Genomic DNA, 21,309 nt, shown 5'->3' on the forward strand with positions numbered 1-21,309 from the left:
TGGCACTTTGCTCGAACCATTTCCGACAATAAATAACTTTTGTAAGGAAGTGTGCTTGCTGAGTTGGGAAAGCTGTGACTGTCTTACAAACCAGACCAGCTACAAAGAGCCAGGAAACTGCGTATTCAGTTCTGTCTGTGAGACAATATTAAATTATGAAGGATGTGCTGAGTTTATGGAGTGAGGAGAAAACTATAAGCACTTGGTTACTAATGCAACTCCAGTGCGGTTTCAGAATAGTGGACTGCTCATTTAATAGAGATGAGGAGGATCAAATTCTCTGCGGGTCCTGAACCTCTGCAATTTTGTATCCCAGCGAACTGTGAATGTCGAGTGTTTTAACATATTCTAAGTTGAGATGGACAGTTTAGCTTCCAGTTGTCTTCTACTTTAACACACCACCCTGTTCCCTGACCAACACCTCTGCCTCAGTGAAGCTTAACACAAGTTGCAAGATCAACACCCCATTTTCCGCTTGGGGACCCTGCAATCTCCGGACTTCCTATTAGTTTAATAATTTTAAGGCCTGGACTCCCCCCCCCCCCCCCCGTCCCTAGCCCCCTACCCCACATACCAGGCATTGTTGTCAGACTGTGTGCCATTACACACAACCCATTGTTAGTCACTAACCGTCTCCATTTACAGCTATGCACCCACCCAGCCAGATCATTATCCACTCCTTTGTGTGTCCACATGTTCTTTTCTCTTGGGCTCTACCCCTACTATTGTTTACTCTCCCCCACCACACACACACACACCCCACACACACACACCCCACACACACACACCCCACACACACACACACCCCACACACACACCCCACACACACCCACACACACACCCCACACACACACCACACACACACACACCCACACACACACCCCACACACACCACACACACACCCCACACACACACACACACCCCACACACACACACACACCACCACACACCCACACACACCCCCCCCCCCACACACACACACACACACACACACACACACACTTTGTTTGCATATAAACTGACATCTTCCGTGCCACCATCAACTCTGAGGAAGGCTCACTGGACCCAACCTGATGACATTGATTTCTCTTCATAGAAGCTGCCAGACCTACTGAGTTTTTCCAGCGACTTCTGCTTTTGCTTCGATATATATAGTGTCTGACTGATCCACCTGTTGCATTTTGACATAGATCTTTCATGATGTAGCTGTTATTACATTGTGGAAATCAAATACCTTTCATGATGTAGCTATCATTGCATTGTGGAAATCAAGTATCTTTCCTAGTCAAACTTGGCTCACTAGCACATTATCTCCAGGAGACAGGATGAAGAATGGAGTGACAGAAACTATCCTGAAACAGTGAAGTTTGGTTACAAACTGCACTCCAGTACTAAAGGTGAAGTCAGACAAAATAAGTACAATAAAACAAGCTCTTTTGGAAACACTGGCAACAATATCTTTGAGCAGAATAGTTGTCAGTATGTTTTTAATACATGAAAGTGAAATACTCCAACTAGGTGTAATTGTAAAATTTCCACCAGTTGTTTCTCCAGTGCCTTTGTGGAAAATGAGATAATAAATGGGTAATCATTTTAGAATGAGCTAACTGTGGATTAGTTACACTGGCAATGGTGCCTGTCTTCAAAGTGTGACTGGGGTATCTGGTTTGAATTGCAGCCAATAAATTATCAGTTGCTTGCAGTGTCAAATGCATTATTCTTGCTCACATTGCGCACATGGACTTTGATGAGCTGTGTCACGCAAAGGCCACAGCTCCCTGAACAGACCCTGGCTTGTCATTGCATAACACAACTGCAGCCTGAAAGCAGCTGGTGGGAATGTGAATGTTCAGTTCCACTCCACTGTAGGGGAAAAGAAACTGAGGCGATTCCTGAGAAACCCAAACAGAACATTGTAGGCACTTAGTTGGACTCTAGGAGAAAGTGAGGACTGCAGATGCTGGAGATCAGAGCTGAAAATGTGTTGCTGGAAAAGCACAGCAGGTCAGGCAGCATCCAAGGAGCAGGAGAGTCGATGTTTCGGGCATGAGCCCTGAAGAAGGGCTCATGCCCAAAACATCGATTCTCCTGCTCCTTGGATGCTGCCTGACCTGCTGCGCTTTTCCAGCAACACACTTAGTTGGACTCTCAAAACCTGGTTCAGTTGAGAGAAAACCATCTACAATATGAATATGTCAGAAGCCTGCTTCTTGGTCCTAGGACTGTAGTGTCATTATAACTGTGGGGAAATGTCTAAACTTGAACCACATTGACATTTTTTTTTGTAATTGAGTAAGCTGCCAGTGCTTGAGAATCCTTTGGTAGATGCTGTAGGATGCACTGACGCTGTCACAAAGGACATTGTAACTCTTGGTAAATCTGCCTAAAAGCTTGGGTAAGTCTTTGCACCTCTGTTGATAGAATGGCCACGATAAGGTAGGTGACTCCCAAAGCTCTCACTGCCACTTTGTTTTTTTTTTGGAAAGAAAAATTCTTGGTTGGCTCAGCTAACACTTGTGGAGATATCCAGGTTAAAGTTTCAGGTTGAGAGGATATTTAGTCAGAACTGATGAACAGTTAACAGTTCTGATGAAAGGTTATCTTGACCTGAAAAGTGAATGCTCTGCACAGATGCTGCCTGATCTATTAAATATTTCTAGGGTTCTTTGCTTCAGTTTCTTCTCAATTTCCAGCATCCCATGGTATTTTTTGTTTTGTATTAGTTACTATATTTCACAAGTAACATGTGCTCATGTAGAAAACATGGCAGCCAATTTGATTTGACTTTTTGTTGTCATATATACCTGAACAGCTTGTCTTGTGAGCAGTATAGGCAGATCATAACCTACAAGGACACAAAGATCATAGGTCATTTAGACAAAGCAAAGCATAAGATGTTACAGCCACACAAGAGGTGCATGTAAGCAAGATCAACGTTAGATCAATGTTTGCATGTTAAGAATCCTGCAAATTGCACCGCATGATAATCAGACAGTCTGTTGTTTCTCTCGTGGTGAAAAAGGAAGATGCATTCAGAGCACCAGTGTTTAAACTGCATTAATATCAGGATGAATGGGTTCAAAATTCAGCTTGCTTTCAGCCAGAACCAATTGTTGGCTGGCCATAATGATATTTGTCCTTGAGTGCCATCAGGTGTACTTTGCCTCCAACACGGAGGAGCCACTACTTGAGGCTTTTGCTTTGTTGTGCTGGGAGGCGTTATTATCGCCTTGTTCATATTAACAATGTTGCTAGACAGTTGGAATAATACTGCAATATAAAAGCAGTGTAAACTTCTATCACTGAGTTCAACTTTTTGTGTACTTGTTATTCTAGCAAAGGTGATTCAGAGTTTGAGGCTGGTCGATACTAAAGCCTCTTTCTACTTGTTGCTGATTTAGAGACTGAACGTTGTGCCTTATAACTGGCCTGGATTAATCCAGAAGGTTGTTTTGTTGCTTATGATAGCTTGCTTTGAATTTTCTCAAAGCACATTGAAACATATATATCTCTCTCTCTCCTGAATGCAACCTATCCTGAACTCGCAACTCTTGTTTTCAACAGAGATAATGTTTGTCTGAAAAATGTCTTTGTAAGTGGCAGAAAGTATTGAATAAGAAGTAAGCAAACCACATGGGATCTTGGCCATCATAAATTTAAGTGCTGAGGAAAAACAGGAAAGTAGTTTTATTTGCCTTACAAAGATTCAACTGAGAGAATCCCACCCAGTCCTGGTCACTGCACTTTAGGAAGAATATCAGGGTTCTGAAGAAGATGCTGAGGAGATTTTGACAAAGGGTCAGTTAGACTCGAAATGTCAGTTCTTTCCTCTCCTTACAGATGCTGCCAGACCTGAGATTTTCCAGCATTTCCTCTCCTGAGGAGATTTTACCAGGTTGATCCCGGGGTGGTGACCTTCAGCAGCAAGGTTAGATTGGAGCAAAGGAGATTGAGGGAAGATTTTATTGAGGTATACAAGGCTATAAAGGGTTCAAATAAAGAAAATCTGTTCTGTTACTGGTGACAGAAGGACGAGGAGACACAAATTTAAGGTATTGGGCAAGAACTGAATTCACTGCTTCCCAGCTTTGGTGGAAGGCAAGACCAATGTTCCCTCTAATTTGTTGCTGCTCCGTGGACTGCCAAGGTCCATGTGCGGGAGAATCAACGCAACAGTTGTTGTGCTTTGCATCTTCCCAGTGACCACACAGATGTGCAGATCAGAGGAACTGTTGGGAGAAACTGATTTCAAAGGAGGTTTTGGTGGGCCTTGAGGGAAATGAACCTGCAGGGCTGTAGGCAGAGACCAATAGAATGAGACTGACTGTCCTCGGAGTTGACCTGAACTGATGGGCTTAATGGCTTCCATCTTGGATATCTGTAGTAATGTGTTGTTCCTAAATGAGATGAGATTGAGCAAAGGTTTGCTCAGATGGTTTCTGTTGCCATCCCCAATTGTCCCAGAGTGGTTAGCAACACTATTTCAGAGGGCATTCGAGTCATGAGCTGGATTTTTAGGTGTGTCATCCACCTCCTGGGTCTTTAGTTTAGAGGAAGCTGGCCTGGCCATTGTCTGATTACATTAGCATTCAGTGGATCTTCCTGAAAAGAGGCGAGGCTTTTGACATCTTAACAAGATTGCCCATTAACACTGTTTCTCCCTCTCCAGTGATCTCTCCCCTTTGCTTTCCAACATTTTCTGTCTTTATTTCAGAGGTGTCCAGTAATTTGCTTTCAACCCATAATCCTCAAGCAAAGTTTGTTTATTAAAGACCAAAAGAAATTTATGAATTTTCAGACTGATAATCATATTTATTCTACATATTTGATTGTTTTAAGAAGCTGGTGATGGGTGGTCTTTGTGTGCAATGGAACGAAGCATCTTGCACAGAGTTGAAAGCATCTGGATTAAAATTGCATGGAGAGCCATTCGGTTGGATGACTGGTTTCCCTACTGTCAGGGTTCTGGTTGGGTTTTATTGTGCACTCATTCACAAATGAGCCAATATAGTGCCTTCATTATCACACCTTGTTCTGGTGGGGCTTGAATGTGGGATGTGCAAAATGTATCTGCGGCGTCTATTGTGGAATCAGCTGCTACCAAGACCTTTACTAAATTCTGTAATGTTTTTGATGTGCTATTTAGTCTCGACAAATAATTAAAAGCAGAGTTTTTCACACCATATTACCAAATGCCCTGCACAACTAATCCTGCTGATTAAGTGTTACAGTTCACACCCAGTGCCAGTTTGATTCAGTGCTGGATGGTTAATGAGAGTTCCAGCTGTTCTCCTCCTTGATGCTGAGACTAACAACAAGTATGTACTTCAATATGCAAATTCAACTTGCTTATCATTTGCAAACTAATTAGACACTACTGAGCACTATGCTTGCAGCCCTGCCATAGAATAGGATTCCTACAGTGTGGAAACAGGCCCTTTGGCCCAACAAGTCCATACCAACCCTCTGAAGAGTAACCCACCCAGATGCATTTCTTTACCCTATTATCCTACATTTGCCCCTGACTAATGCACCTAACCTACACATTCCTAAACACTATGGGAAATATAGCATGTCCAGTTCACCTAACCTGCACATCTTTGGACTGTGGGAAGAAACCGGAGGAAACCCACGCAGATACAGGGCGAATGTGCAAACTCCACACACATACAGTTGCCCAAGGCTGGATTTGAGCCCAGGGTCACTGGCGCTATGAGGCGGTAGTGCTAACCACTGAGCCACCATGTCACCCCAATTTCTTTTTCTGGGAAAGGAACAGAATAAAATTGCCAGTAGCTAGCTTTGAGATGACAGGTAAGAATACATTTCTTACCAACCTGCAGTGGCAGGCCTTTTGAACTAAAGTTGCACTGTTCATTAGGAAATTGCACCTTGTTATGCCAGCCTTGTTCGACTCTATCTCCGATGGCGTCTCACCACGACAGTGCTGAGTTTTGCTGAGAAGATATGGATTCTTTTTATTCACTCTCAGGATGAGGAGGTCGCTAGTTCGGCCAGCATTTGTTGCCCAGAGGGCACTTAAGAGTAAACCATGTTCTGTCACATGTAGGCCAGACCAGGTAAGGATGGCAGTTTCCTTTCCTAACGGACCTTCGTGAACCAATCGACAATGGATTAATGGTCATCATTAAATCCAGAAATTTATTGAATTCCAGTTCCATGGTCTGACGTGGTGGGATTCAAACCCAGGTGCCCAGACGATTACCTGGGTGCCTGGGTTAACAGTCCAACGATAATACCATTACGCTGTTGCTCCCCCTGATGATCAGTGATTGCCAAGGTCTCCTCAGCAGCACCTCCCACACCTAGGACCTCCACCTTGTACCTGGAGGGCAAGTGTAGAGAAGAGTCGGAATGCCAGCACCTCCAGACTTTACACCACCCTGACCGTTCCCATTTCCTTCATCGTTGTTGGATGAACATTCCTTACTGGCCAGGATTGTGGGAATGCATTTGGTTTGTTGGCTGCTGCAAGCCAATAAGCTACCCTGCAACATTTTGAAGGACAACTAGAACAATATGTCTATTTTCCTTGTTGTAAACATGTACTGCTGCAGGGGCAGTTGAGCTCAACACTTGGAAGCAATTGGGCTGTCCATATGATGAGGCTAATTTTTACTTGCTGCTCAAATCACAGTTTATTGAAATTAAACTGTTGTGCAGGGTAAATGCTGAGAGGCTCCTTCCTTTTGTTGTGGAGTCAGGAACTAATGGACTATGTTTAAAAATTGAGAGCTTCCATCTGAGATGGGGAGAATTTAGTGGGGTCTGGATCATTGAATGTATTCAGGTCTGAGTAAGATTTTTGATTGACGGAGGAGTTTCTGAAATGATTGGAGGGAGTGGCAGATGAGAAAGTGGATTTGGGCAGCTGTCAGATGAGCCATCAGTTTATCAAATGTTGAAACAAGCTTGAGGGGCTGAATGGCCTCCTAATTTTGTGAGATTTTGATGAACTGATTGTGATTTGTGATGGTAAGTAGATTCAGGGCAGGCTTGATGCAGAAGTGTAGTTTTTGTGTTCCAGGGATTTAAACTGGGGTTGGCAGGTCATCAAATTACTACCGAACCACCGATTTAGATGCAGCCAAATGCCACTGTAGCTGTCCTGCTTTGACCGACAGTTTTTATGCCAAATTCATGTATTTGATTTGAATTTGGCACAAAAGTAGTAGCAATAGTGGGAGGTTAATGGCAGCGACCTTGGAATTGCATATCTTGGTATAATTTGGAAGGTGTAACAAAGTGGAAATGTATGCTAATGACAAACAAACTGCTGCAGAAACTGAAATGCAATTTGCAATTTTATGTGTGGTTGTTTAAAGTCATAAAGCAGGGTTAGCTGTTTTAGGTATTATCAATAGGGCTATAGTTCAAATGTTTTTGAGTGAAAACCTTTGGTTAGGTCATAATTGGAATGTCCAAATCCACTTTCTCATCTGCCACTCCCTCCAATCATTTCAGAAACTCCTCCGTCAATCAAAAATCTTACTCAGACCTGAATACATTCGATGATCCAGACCCCACTAAATTCTCCCCATCTCAGATGGAAGCTCTCAATTTTTAAACATAGTCCACGAGTTCCTGACTGTACAACAAAAGGAAGGGGCCTCTCAGCATTTACCCTGCACAACAGCTTAATTAAAATAAAGCTGATACTAAAGTCATGAAGAGCGGAATGCACAATGTGGCATTGTAAGAACGTCAAGAAATGAGCAATTTGAATATATATTTTTGAGTATGAAGAAAATAATCAGTCCCAATTTTGAACGTACACATCCGTAGCTACTTGGGATGGACATCTCCAAAAATTGACAAACCTTCTGAATGCAAAAGAAACTTCGTGATTTTAATACAACGGAGAGAGCCTCTTGGTCTTTATCCTTTGAGTTAGAGTTGTCCCAGCGCCTCAACGATTTGTCACAGTGCAAGAGCTGGAAAATGACGAGATGAAAATGTGTTGCTGGTTAAAGCGCAGCAGGTCAGACAGCATCCAAGGAACAGGAAATTCGACGTTTTGGGCACAAGCCCTTCATCAGGAAGGGCTTGTGCCCGAAACGTCGAATTTCCTGTTCCTTGGATGCTGCCTGACCTGCTGCGCTTTAACCAGCAACACATTTTCAGCTCTGATCTCCAGCATCTGCAGACCTTGGCTAGCAGGGAGCGTTTCAAGGACAAGAGAAAGAAATCCGATGTTGTAGTGATGAGGTTTGATTCTTGCCTAATTACTGTGTGATAGTATCCCTTTGTGAGGAGAGTTAATCTCACCACGTTATTATGTAGTTTCCCATTGTCCCACCTACCACATAGAAACTAGACTGTGACAGCTCCCAAAATAAAAGTCAGGTATCCAGCAAATCCAGTTCAGAATCGGAGTGACTGCGTAGAATGAGGCTATTTGTCTGGACTAGCTTGTTAACTGACCACCATTCCTAAGTGTCTATCGTTTGCTTTTTCCACCATACCCTTCATGTTAATTTTATCGAAATAATCATCCTCTTGAATGCCTCAATTGAACATAATTCCACCATATTTCCAGTCAGTGTATTCTGTAACTATTTGTTAATGCATTGTCTGAGCAGTGATGTCTCTTTTTAAAATAAAACCTTAAGTTATCCTGAGAATGTGACTTTTTAAAAAAAAAGTTCTGGGATTACGTTAATGAACCAAAACCTGCAACCGATTCTAAAAGATGAAAGACTTAATAGCAGTCTAGGTTGGTTCAATGTATCATTTCAGTTGCATGATCCTGTAATCTTTTACTATAAATTCTGTGTCTTACTCTTTCTGTGCAGCAGGATCCTAATACTCCGAAAGCTAGTACTTCCAAATAAACGTCACCAGGCACTAATACCTTGGCGCAGCGGGGATCTGACACATGCCAGCCTCACCATGTCATTGTGGCACATCTCCCAGCTGCACACATTGCTTCAAAACATAGCACTGAAGTACACTGGCCCCATTCATGACAATGCTGTTGCCAGGGCATGTAGTGTATGGGGACAGGCACCCAGCTCGTGATCTGGACCAGGTTGAATCTCCAAACCACTCCCTTGCATCCAGTGCCGACTTTGATTCTCACTGCATCTCAGCCTTGTCTCAGCGTGCCTTTTTGTGCTTCACCATCTCAGCTAGAGTTTAAAAGCTCACAGTACTGTTGTCTTGACTTGCCTTTGAGCACAGACACTCATCCAAGCAGCTTCTGATGGTTGTCACTAGTGATTACTCAAGGGGACAAATATAAAAATGCACACCTATCTGGTCACTCGTTTGTTTTGGGCTAATGGACAAGGAGGTGGGTCAAAGCCATCCCTGGGGATCTGTCCACGAGAAGTCAAGCAAAGGTGAATGGACACTACTGCTTCAGGGAGGATGCTGGGTTACTTCAGTTGTGGGGATGGAGGCTGAATGCAAGGATACAGAGGAAATAACTGTTGTGAGCAAGGACAGTGGTGATAGAGCATTGAAGGGAATAAAGATAATACAGGAGGGGAGGGTTCTCAACACAGTAGTCTTTTAAAGATGGTGCCAAGGATCCCAGCTGATCCAGTGGTGGCAAGTACTTTTGCCTGTAACAAGTAAGCAAATACGACATTATTCATGAGGTGAATGTGGAATGACTCCATGTGAAAATTGGACCTCTTCTGGAGAAATTCTTCATGAATGTTAACCAAAATTGCAACGTTTTGCTAATTTACCCTGCCCCATATCATTTCTCCATATGCCAGCTTTCTATGTAAGGTCATAGAATTCCTACAGTGTGGAAACAGGCCCTTTGGCCCAACAAGAGCACACAAACCCTCTGAAGAGTAACCCAATCAAACCCATTTCCTGAATTGATTACTCTATATTTACCCTTGACTAATGCAGCTAACCTACACATCTCTGAACACTCCGGGCAATTTAGCTTGACTAATTCACCAACCTGCACATCATTGGGCTGTGGGAGGAAACCCACACAGACATGGGGAGAATGTGCAAACTCCACACAGACAGTGGCTTGAAATGGGTATTGAACCCGTGCCCTTGGTGCTGTGAGGCAGCAGTGCTAACCACCGAACCATTGATTGAGCTTCCTGTGCCTGGTGAATTCTGGTTGCAGAGTAAAGAGCCTGAACAAACCTGCCACGTCAAGCCATGTAAGAAATTATATGTTCAACCAGTCACCTCTCATTCTTCTGAGCTCCAGAGAGTATGTGCCCGTCAGACTCAAACTTTCTTTTAAGGTATTCCTTAAGTCCCTGATGTCTTATCTAGTGAAACGTTTCATCGCAGCCCTTTTACTGCAGGTTTCTTTCTTCTTCAGGTAAAGAATTCAATGTTGTCCAGGTGCAGTCTCAACAAAATCCCATGTAATTTGCAGCAAGATGTCTTCCAGACTTCAGGGGAGGTGAAAGCCTAGTGGTATTGTTGATCTGGGAACCTGGGTTCAAATCCTGCCATGGCGGATGGAATTTGAATTCAATGAAAATCTAAATTGAGAGTCTAATGACCATTGTTGATTATCAGAGAATCCATCTGGTCTGCTGAGGATCTACCCATCCTGACTTGATCTGGCTGGCATGTGACACCAGGCTCTCAGCTGGTTGGTTGGATGTTGGCTCACCTGCCGTTTACCTTTGGTCATTTCTTCCTCAACTGACTGTTAACGTTCCTGGTTTGTGAATGGGATGCCAAACTTACTTGAGTATTTAAAATCATTAGTTTCTCACCTTTTTTAAAATGTATTTCCATTCTTTGCTTCAAATTCTTTTACTCTGCCCCGTACCACGTAGAATCATAGAGATGTACAGCACGGAAACAGACCCTTTGGTCCAACCCGTTCATGCTGACCAGATATCCCAACCCAATCTAGTCCCACCTGCCAGCACCTGGCCCATATCCCTCCAAACCCTTCCTATTCATATTCACATCCAAATGCCTCTTAAATGTTGCAATTGTACCAGCCTCCACCACATCCTCTGGCAGCTCATTCCATACACGTATACTCTCTGCGTGATAAAGTTGCTCCTTAGGTCTCTTTCATATCTTTCCCCTCTCACCCTAAACCTATGCCCTCTAGTTCTGGACTCCCTAATCATAGGGAAAAGACTTTGTCTATTTATCCTATCCATGCCCCTCATAATTTTGTAAACCTCGATAAGGTCACCCCTCAGCCTCCGATGCTCCAGGGAAAACAGAACCAGCCTGTTCAGCCTCTCCCTGTAGCTCAAATCCTCCAACCCTGGCAACATCCTCATAAGTCTTTTCTGAACTCTTTCAAGTTTACAACATTTTTCCAACAGGAAGGAGACCAGAATTGCATGCAATATTCCAACAATGGCCTAACCAATATTCTGTACAGCCGCAACATGACCTCCCAACTCCTGTACTCAATACTCTGACCAATAAAGGAAAGCATGTCAAATGCATCCTTCACTATCCTATCTCCCTGCGACTCCACTTTCAAGGAGCTATGAACCAGCACTCCAAGGTCTCTTTGTTTAGCAACACTCTCTAGGACCTTACCATTAAATGTAGAAGTCCTGCTAAGATTTGCTTTCCCAAAATGCAGCACTTCGCATTTATCTGAATTAAACTCCATCTGCCACTTCTCAGCCCATTGGCCCATCTGGTCCAGATCCTGTTGTAATCAGAGGTAACCCTCTTCGCTGTCCACTACACCTCCAATTTTGGTGTCATCTGCAAACTTACTAACTGTACCTCTTATGCTCGCATCAAGTTATTTATGTAAATGACAAAAAGTAGAGGTCCCAGCACCGATTCTTGTGGCACTCCACTGGTCACAGGCCTCCAATCTGAAAAACAACTCTCCACCACCACCACCGTCTGTCTTCTATCTTTGAGCCAGTTCTGTATCCAAATGGCTAGTTCTCCCTGTATTCCCTAAGACCTAACCTTGCTGATCAGTCTCTCATGGAGAACCTTGTCGAACACCTTACTGAAGTCCATATAGATCATATCTACTGCTCTGCCCTCATCAATTCTCTTTGTTACTTCTTCAAAAACCTCAATCAAGTTTGAGACATGACTTCCCACGCACAAAGCCATGTTGACTATCCCTAATCAGTCCTTGCCTTTCCAAATACATGGGAATCCTGAGGGACAGGATGTACTCCAACAACTTGTCCACCACTGATGTCAGGCTCACTGGTCTATAGTTTCCTGGCTTGTCTTTACCGCCCTTCTTAAACAGTGGCACTACGTTTACCAACCTCCAGTCTTCCGGCACCTTACCTGTGATCATCGATGATACAAATATCTCAGCCATAGGCCCAGCAATCACTTCTCTAGCTTCTCACAGAGTTCTCAGGTACACATGATCAGGTCCTGGGGAGTTATCCACCTTTGACCGTTTCAAGACATCCAGCACTTCCTCCTCTGTAATCTGGACATTTTGCAAGATGTCACCATCTATTTCCGTACAGTCTATATCTTCCATATCCTTTTCCACAGTAAATACTGATGCAAAATATTCATTTAGTATCTCCCCCATTTGCTGATCTTTGAGGGGCCCTATTCTCCCTAGTTCCCCTTTTGTCCTTTATATATTTATAAAAACCCTTTTGGATTCTCCTTAATTCTATTTGCTAAAGCTATCTCATGTCCCCTTTTTGACCTCCTGATTTCCCTCTGAAGTATACTCCTACTTCCTTTATACTCTTCTCAGGATTTGCTTGATCCTTCTTGTCTATACCTGACATATGCTTCCTTCTTTTTCTTAACCAAACCCTCAATTTCTTTAGTCATCCAGCATTCCCTATACCTCCCAGTCTTCCCTTTCACCCTGGCAGGAGTATACTTTCTCTGGATTCTTGTTATCTTATTTTTGAAGGCTTCCCATTTTCCAGCCATCCCTTTACCTGCGAACATCTGCCTCCAATCAGCTTTCAAAAGTTCTTGCCTAATCCCGTCAATATTGGCCTTTCTCCAATTTAGAACTTCAACTTTTAGATCTGGTCTATCCTTTTCCATCACGATTTAAAATCTAATAGAATTATGATCGCTGGCCCCAAAGTGCTCCCCCACTGGCACCTCAGTCACCAGCCCTGCCTTATTTCCCAAGAGTAGGTCAAGTTTTGCAGCTTCTCTAGTAGGTATATCCACATACTGAATCAGAAAAGTGTCTTGTACACACTTAAGAAATTCCTCTCCATCTAAATCTTTAACACCATGGCAGTCCCAGTCGATGTTTGGAAAGTTAAAATCCCCTACCATAACTACCCTGTTATTCTTACAGATAGCTGAGATATCCTTAGTTTCACTCTGACTGTTAGGGGTCTATAATATAATCCCAATAAAGTGATCATCCCTTTCTTATTTCTCAGTTCCACTCAAATAACTTCCCTGGATGTATTTCCAGGAATATCCTCCCTCAGCACAGCTGTAATGCTATCCCTTATCAAAAAATGCCATTCCCCCTCCTCTCTTGCCTCCCTTTCTATCCTTCCTGTTGCATTTGTATCCTGGAACATTAAGCTGCCAGTCCTGCCCATCCCTGAGCCATGTTTCTGTAATTGCTATGCTATCCCAGTTCCATGTTCCTACCCATGCCCTGAGTTCATCTGCCTCCCCTGTTAAGCCCCTTGCATTGAAATAAATGCAGTTTAATTTATTAGTCCTACCTTGTCCCTGCCTGCCCTGACTGTTTGACTCACTTCTGTTCTCAGCTGTACCTGATTTGAGTTGGAATGGAGCTTTGTTAATGTTTATTTTCTGTTATCCTGAATTTCTATAAAGTAAGTTGGGAAAACAATTCCTTCCACTTGATGAAGAGCCATCAACCTAACTTTGGTCGGCTAATGAGATAGATTAGAAGAAATTGCTGTGCATGTTTTGCCATTGACTGGTTGAGGCTGAGTATACTGCATTACATTATTATGGTGTCATGCAACTGAAATGATATATTGAACAAAGCTAGACCATTGTTCAGTCTTTCATCTTTTAGAATGGGTTGCAGGTTTCGGTTCATTAATATGTAAATCTCAGAACTTCTTTCAAATCACATTTGAGAGATAACTTAAAGCTTTCTGAAAAAAGGTGACATCTCAACTCAGACAATGCATTAAAGGTGTGAGGTTAGAGTCTGTCTGCGTCCCAACCTTGAGTAGGACTGGTTCTGTTTCCAAAGTACGAAGTGTTAAAACACTACATGGTTTGACTGCCTGCAGGTTGTGCACCTTTTGAACAAAATTGAATGTATCTGCAATCACAATTCTGCACATGCAAGTTCACCACATAGACTTGTGTGTATGTGTGCATGAGAGAGAATATGGGAGTATGGTCTTAAGTGTGTGGATGCTTGGTAAAGTGTGTGTGAGAGAGAGAGATGGAGTTATCAGCATGTGAGAGGTGTCTGCGTGTGTGTGTGTGTGTGTGTGTACGAATGAGTGGGGGTATATTTGTGCTTGTATGTGAGAGAGTGGTTAGTATAGTAGTGTCCTGTAATGTGACATGAACCTAAGGCCAATGCAGGCAGTCAATCCATTTAATAATTTATAAATTCCTACTTTGGAAATAGAACCAGTCTGACTCAAGGTTGGGATCCCAACAGACTCTAACCTCACGCCATTAATGCATTGTCGGAGCCTGAGATGTCACCTTTTTTCATAAAGTCTTAAGTTATCTCTCGAATGTGATTTGAAAGAAGTTCTGAGATTTACATATTAATGAACCAAAACCTGCAACCCATTCTAAAAGATGAAAGACTTAACAGCAATCGAGGTTTGTTCATTATATCATTTCAGTTGCATGAGACTGTATAAATGACATGCTATAAGTTCTGTGTTTATGATCCTGCTCCAAAGTTACAAAGGAGCAACATTCTGAAAGCTAGTACTTCCAAATAAACATGTTGGACTATAATCTGGTGTTGTGATTTTTAACTGTATTATTTAAGGAAAGGTTAAACAAATATTTCAAACAAATCTGAGCTGCAGGGCTACAAATTGTGTTTTATCATGTTTTTAAACTATAATTTACAAACTACTCCTTCTGTTGATTTCCAGACGCATTTTACAGTCTCTCCTCAATCTCCAAGCCTGCTGCTGTTTTCAAAATATCCCCATTATTATTTGAGATTTGTTGTCCCTATACCCATATCTTAAATGGCCACAAAATTGGAGACAGCAATGACTACTTGTGTGCTGATTTTGAATCTTCCCTTGAGTGAAGCTAATGTTCAGCTCACTGATTCAGTTTGCCAACCAATTTTACACACATGCTTTTGCACCTTTAGAGTTCATTTTTTAAAACAATACTGTATGGAAACCTCATTGAACACCACCTGAATATCTATGCACTCGAGTTTGTTATGTCTCATTGGAATAGCATGTCAGAATAAAGCCCCACTGTTCCTAGAGTTGTCCCAAAAGTTAAAGATTTTAAAAGGTACAATCCCAACAGTTCTCCAGTTCACCTGACTTTCTGATCCAAGTTGATAGAAAGCAGACTAAGTCATGTTGACCAATCCTCCCTGCATGGCATGGTGGCCAAGCCATGTTTTGATTTAAAAATTCTCATCCTTGTTTCAAAATCCCTGCACGACTGTACCCCGTCCTGCTTTCTATAGTCTCCACAAACCTTCAAAACATTTGTGTTCCAGTCTCTTGAGCATCCTCGATTTTATTCACTCTGTATTTGGAGGCCATACTTTTAAGTGCCTGAGACTGAGGTTCGAGCATTCTTTCCCTCCATCTCTCCAGGTCCCTGCGTTTCTCTTTGGAAACACTCCTCAAAACCAATTTCTCTGATCACCAGCTCTAATATCTATATTGAATATTTTACATAGCTTGGTATTTTATTTTGTTTCATCAAGCTCCTATCAAGTGTCTTGTGCCATTTATTATGCAATAGATGCCAAGTAAATGTACAGATTAGAGTTAGAGTCCCAGAGACTTCTAGCGCAGAAACAGACCTTTGGAACAAAGCCATGTTGACTATCCCTATTCAATCCTTGCTTTTCTAAATACATATAAATCCTGCCCCTTAGGATTCCCTCCAACAACTTGCTGGCCACCAATGTCAGGCTCACCTGGCTTTTCCTTACCACTTTTCAAATAGTGGCACCACATTAGCCAACCTCCAGTCTTCCAGCACGTCGATGTTGATGATACAAATATCTCAGCAAGGGGCCCAGCGAACACTTCCCTCGTTTCCTGCAGAGTTTGTTGTATTTGTAGCCTTTCCATGCTAATTTAGTCTGAATCTCTTTCAAACACTGTTCTGCAATCTGTTTGTCATCTGAGAAACTTTCACTATCATAATTTGCCACTGGTGGGTTTTAGACTGACAGTTCCCATCACAGCATTTAACATCCAAGATGGTGGGGAAGTATTTTCAGTTGCATCCTCGGCCTAATTTTTCTCCCCTACTTTTTCCATTTATTTGACACAGAGCATTTTTTTACAAAGGATATCCTATACCTGATGAGGCTTTCTTGCGTGTTTTTAAGCAATTGAGCAAACTACGTTGTCAAAACGATAAACACAAATGCTGGAACTAGTCAACAAGTCATCTGTGGAGAGAAACAGCATGAACACTTCAACTCTGATTTGAAATTCTGATCAAGCAAGAGAAGGGAAATAAAAAGCAATGAAGATGAACAGGGAATAAAAGACAATTGGAAATCATGTCAGAGAGAAGATCAGAACCTCTTCATGGTAAGTATTCCTGAAAGACAAACTGGAATGGATTAAGCTGGAGCATCAAAGCAAAGTTTTGTTGTTGCAGGCAATTCTATTTGGTGTTCATGGACATTAATTAAAGATCTGTAGAATAAAACCAATGCCTCTGGAATAATGGATGCGTGTGCAGTAAGCAGACCATCAGACAAATGAAGAGATGCTTGAAATTAGAGCAAAAAGAATTTCAAAAGGTGATGTGCAGAAAAGAAAATTGTCAGTATTTCAACTGTTTGTTCTGAGCTGCAGAACTATGGAGCTTCAAGAGGAAATGAAGGGGCGCACATAGATGTAGTTGGATGATGCACGTCACCGGGTATTTGTAGACAAGCTAGACTGGATATGGGAGGATCATTCAAGAGAGCCAAACATGATATACCATTAGAGAAGGTCTCCGAGCAGGAGGAACTGCATAAGTGTTGAATCTGATTCATTCTTAAAAATATTCATTGCTCAAACAATTGATTCATGTGCTGGGCCCACGCTTTTGGCGTTTACAAGTATTGTAGCAAACTCAACTTGTTCCAGACCTAACCCTTTACATTGTGCTACCAGTCGCATCACCTCAATGTTGATTGTCAAACACCATATGTACTTAAGGACCTATCAAACAAATGAAAAACTAATTGTCTCTGTTTTGGGACTGTCTCTCCATTTTTGTCAGGAATGTGCCTGCAAATATTAGCGGTCGGTTATTTAGCACTACAAATTTGAAATAAAAGAATAATGATTTCTAATATTGAACTTTACTGAAAGAAAATCATCACTTTTTTGATTAGTTTTAGTTCTTGAAACAATAGTACATTGCATTTTGTACTTTAATCATATTTACGTTTAACACACGTTCTCTGCCCTCTCCCATTCTTCCTTCTGAGGGTTGGGCCATATACTTTGATTAGGAGAAAGTGAGGACTGCACCTGCTGGAGATCAGAATCGAAGAGTGTGCTGTTGGGAAAGCACAGCCAGTCAGGCAGCATCGAGGAGCCGGAGAATCAACGTTCCAGGCATAAGTCCTTCATCTGATGAAGGGCTTATGCCCGAAACATTGACTGTCCTGCTCCTCGAATGCTACCTGATGGGCTGTGCTTTTCCAGCACCACAATCTTCGACATGGGCTTTGATTGTCCACAGTTACGGACAAAGTAATGTAATGTGATGAGTTGGCTGGACTTCGTATTGCCTATTAAATCACCAACTGTGGCTCAGAAAATTATACTCCTTCTAAACAAGAATTCAACAAAAAGGTGTCTGTAGCTTGCACTGCTTTGGAGTTTGGGTTGCGTTCAGTAGGAACCTGCCCTATTGTATGTGTTGCTGACTTCAAACTGAAATGATTGTCAATTATCTGGCAGTGTTAAAATGCAACAGTAGAGTTACACATTTTCTTGATGTGCATTGGCACAGCACTGATCACCTCAGTTATAATCTCAAGATGGAGAAACTGACTGCTAAAGTTGTTCACAACAGATGTGCCATAATGCTATATAAGGCAAAGGTAATGTTGGCTCTTGTATCTAGAGAATTTGCGCAATATGAAGTTACAGGTCTTGAATCTGCCACATGAAGCCCTGATTAGAGCGAGGTTGTGGTGACGCCTTAGTTTATGAAGAATAGGATGGCCGTGGAGAGAGTGCAGTGTAGATTTCCAGAATGGTGGGTGGATTCCAGGGTTGAAATATGAGGAGAGATTCCACAAATAAGAGTTAAGTTACCTGAATTTTAAAGGAGATTGAGGGTGATTTGATTGAGGCTCCTACATATTAAGGGGATCCAAATGCTGATGCTGTCAAGGACTGGGTGGTGTAGTTTAAAATTAAAACCAAATCTATTGTAGTAAAGTTTAGAGGAATTAGCATGCCCTAAAGATGGTTCAAGATTAGAACACTCTTCTGAAAATGGCCAATTGATGTCAGTTGAATAAATCTGAGATTGATAGGCTGTTGTCAGCTGAAAGTATTCTGAGATATGGGGCAAATGAGAGTTTAAGTTGCAAATCAGTCGAGAATGTGGTACTGGGAAAGCACAGCAGGTCAGGCAGCATCCAAGGGCCAGGCGAATCGATGTTTCGGGCAAAAGCCCTTCATCAGGATTCCTGAAGGGCTTATACCTGAAACATCGATTCCCCTGCTCCTCAGATGCTGCCTGACCTGCTGTGCATTTCCAGCACCACACACTCGACTCTGAGCTCCAGCATCTGCAGTCCTCAGTTTGTCCTTAAGTTGCAAATCAGTCAGAATCTCGGTGGTGAAGTGGGCTTAAGGGGCTAAATGGCATATTAGCAATTCTGCTAAACAGAACATTCCTCTGAAGTATTGAATTTTTTTGTTCTTGGAATCAAATGATAGCTGTGGACAGCTGTCCTTAGAAGGCACACCCATATGTGGGTATGCATTTATGTGCAGGCTATTTCAGAAGAAATTCCTCAACTCCATCTTATTTTAAGTTATAGCCCTTCAGACATGAGCTTTTTTTTTGTCTTTGTCATGATCAGACTTAAAGTGAAAAATGTCTTGGATGTGAAAATCCACTGAAACCTGATGAATTTTGTCTTTGCTTCCTTGGGAAGTTCTGTTCCTCCAGCCTTTTAGTCCAAATCACCACTTCTGATTTCAGATCAAACTATCTTGTATAATAGGACTAACGAGCTTAATCTTTCCCCTGCAAGAACATTTGACAGATTAATTCTGTGATCATTGGTATGTCTTGGTTTGATTGCATATTTCTCAACTCCTGTGCATTAGCCTTTTCAGTCTTTGAAAGATGTGTGCCTGTCTGATCCATGTCTTTCTGATCTATCCAGATATTTGTACTGATGCATTATGCATTTAGCTTCAATAGACTGGATGTGTTGTGGGCAGTACAGACTGAGTACCATAGATCATCCTCTGAAGGAACTGACTGCTGCAAGTGAGGCTCTTCACAATCTCGGAGATCAGTGCAATTGCATTCTTTGAAACAAACACCAATGGTCATGTATTTTCTTCCTTCCTTATTCTCTCTGGCAGGTCTGTTCCCTGAGCGAGTCGGGCAGGTACTCTGCTGGGGTTGGTCTTAATTCGATGAATTGTCAAAACTTTAACTCGCTATCTGATTATTTGCCTTTGTGAAAGTAGCTTGGCAAATCTACCTCATGTTGGAGTTCCTCACTGGAGGCTGAATTTTTTAGTAGTTGCCTGGTTATTGGTTGAAGGCATAAAAATAAGATAATTATACCATAATGTGCTGTGTATAATGAGCAGTGAACCTCCCTTCATAAAGGGGCTTGTGCATATCCATATGTCATTCAAAATGCACATTTCATTTTAATCGATTTAAAATTGTTTCTGTTACCTTGTGAGACGCAGGAAAGCTGTAAAATGTGAGATTCCCCAACACTCTGGTGCTTACAGGAGCACCATCTTTGGATTTTATTTTTAACTTAGCTGCAAATGAATATTGTAAGTCAGATTGACATGCAGCAGGACTCGGAGTTATCTGTAATGATTTGAAAAAGAATTGCACTTGGTACTTTGCTGTTCAGCAAAATCAAGAACAAGATGAAAGAATTTAATTTTCAGCTACTTGAATAGAATCTCAGCACTCGTTGTCCATCTTCATTTCCTCTCGAGTCTTCAGTTTAGAGAATTCCATCTTGCTTTTGGTGCTGCTGTGATGGCAACAAAACACACATGGGTCCTCAAATCGTCCTCTTCCACTTTAAAGTATTTTTATTCTTGTTCATGAGCGATGGCTAGTTTTCATTGCCCAGTCCGAACTGCCTGTGCGAAAGTGGTGATCGGCTGCAGTCTGCATGGTGTAGTCCAACAGTGTTGTTAGGGAGGAAATTCCAGGATTTAATCCACTAACAGTGAAGGTATATTTGTGTTCAGTATATCGGCTGCTTGGAGGGAAACTTGCAGATGGTGGTGTTCCCGTGTATCCAGACCCTTCTAGGTGGTCGCGATCTGTAGTTTTTATTATTCACTTGTGGGGCTTGGACATCATTGGCTGCCCAGCATTTATCGCCCGTTCGTATTTGCCATTGAGAAAGATGGTGAGCTGCATTCTTCAACTGCTGCAGTCCATGTGCTGGAGTTACACCTACAATGCTGTTAGGGAGCGAATGTTCTGTTTGACAGTTAATATTTTAGGATATACTTTATAGAAATGTGATTGTGATCATCACTGTATCATAGTATGTGACCTGAGAATGTCCAGGTCTCAGACTGCATCCTTTCTCAGCCTACAAAATCATACTGCTCTTTGTGATTGAATAGCTAAATAATAGCCCAGATACGCACTGAATCTAGTGTCAGTATACTATAGTGATCTCCAATAAATGTCCCATTCGATTCTTCAATACCAGACTACTCAAGACCAGTTCCTTTGTAAAGACCCTTAAGTCCAAAATGTTAAGTCCGAGTTTTCTCCCCAGATGCTGCTAGACCTGCTGAGCATTTCCAGTAATTTCTGTTTTTACTGCAGTTCTTTTGTTATGGGAGTTGACATAAACATTGCTGCATCAGGTAAAGGTAACCTGCTGGGAGGTAAAACACATCGGGGATCATGAGACTGGATGGTGCTGTGTAAGGAGACTTGGTGAGTTGATGCAGTGCTTTTTGTAG

General features: G+C 42.1%; 1 protein-coding gene across 8 annotated transcripts in view; it reads left to right on the forward strand.

The window, feature by feature from the left end:
* The window catches only part of LOC132818134 (alpha-(1,6)-fucosyltransferase), a 752,369-nt gene that overhangs the window by 83,562 nt on the left and 647,498 nt on the right, over positions 1-21,309 (forward strand). For 2 of the 8 annotated variants that reach the window (XM_060828861.1, XM_060828863.1), the window contains exon 1: positions 16,511-16,683. The exons of the other annotated variants lie outside the window; for them this stretch is intronic. The gene's annotated coding sequence lies outside the window, so the exon portion shown is untranslated. Of the gene's footprint in view, positions 1-16,510; positions 16,684-21,309 lie in introns of those variants that run through there. 8 annotated transcript variants of the gene reach the window in all.

This window comes from Hemiscyllium ocellatum, chromosome 8 (assembly GCF_020745735.1).
Source record: "Hemiscyllium ocellatum isolate sHemOce1 chromosome 8, sHemOce1.pat.X.cur, whole genome shotgun sequence".
Lineage (NCBI taxonomy): Eukaryota > Metazoa > Chordata > Chondrichthyes > Orectolobiformes > Hemiscylliidae > Hemiscyllium > Hemiscyllium ocellatum.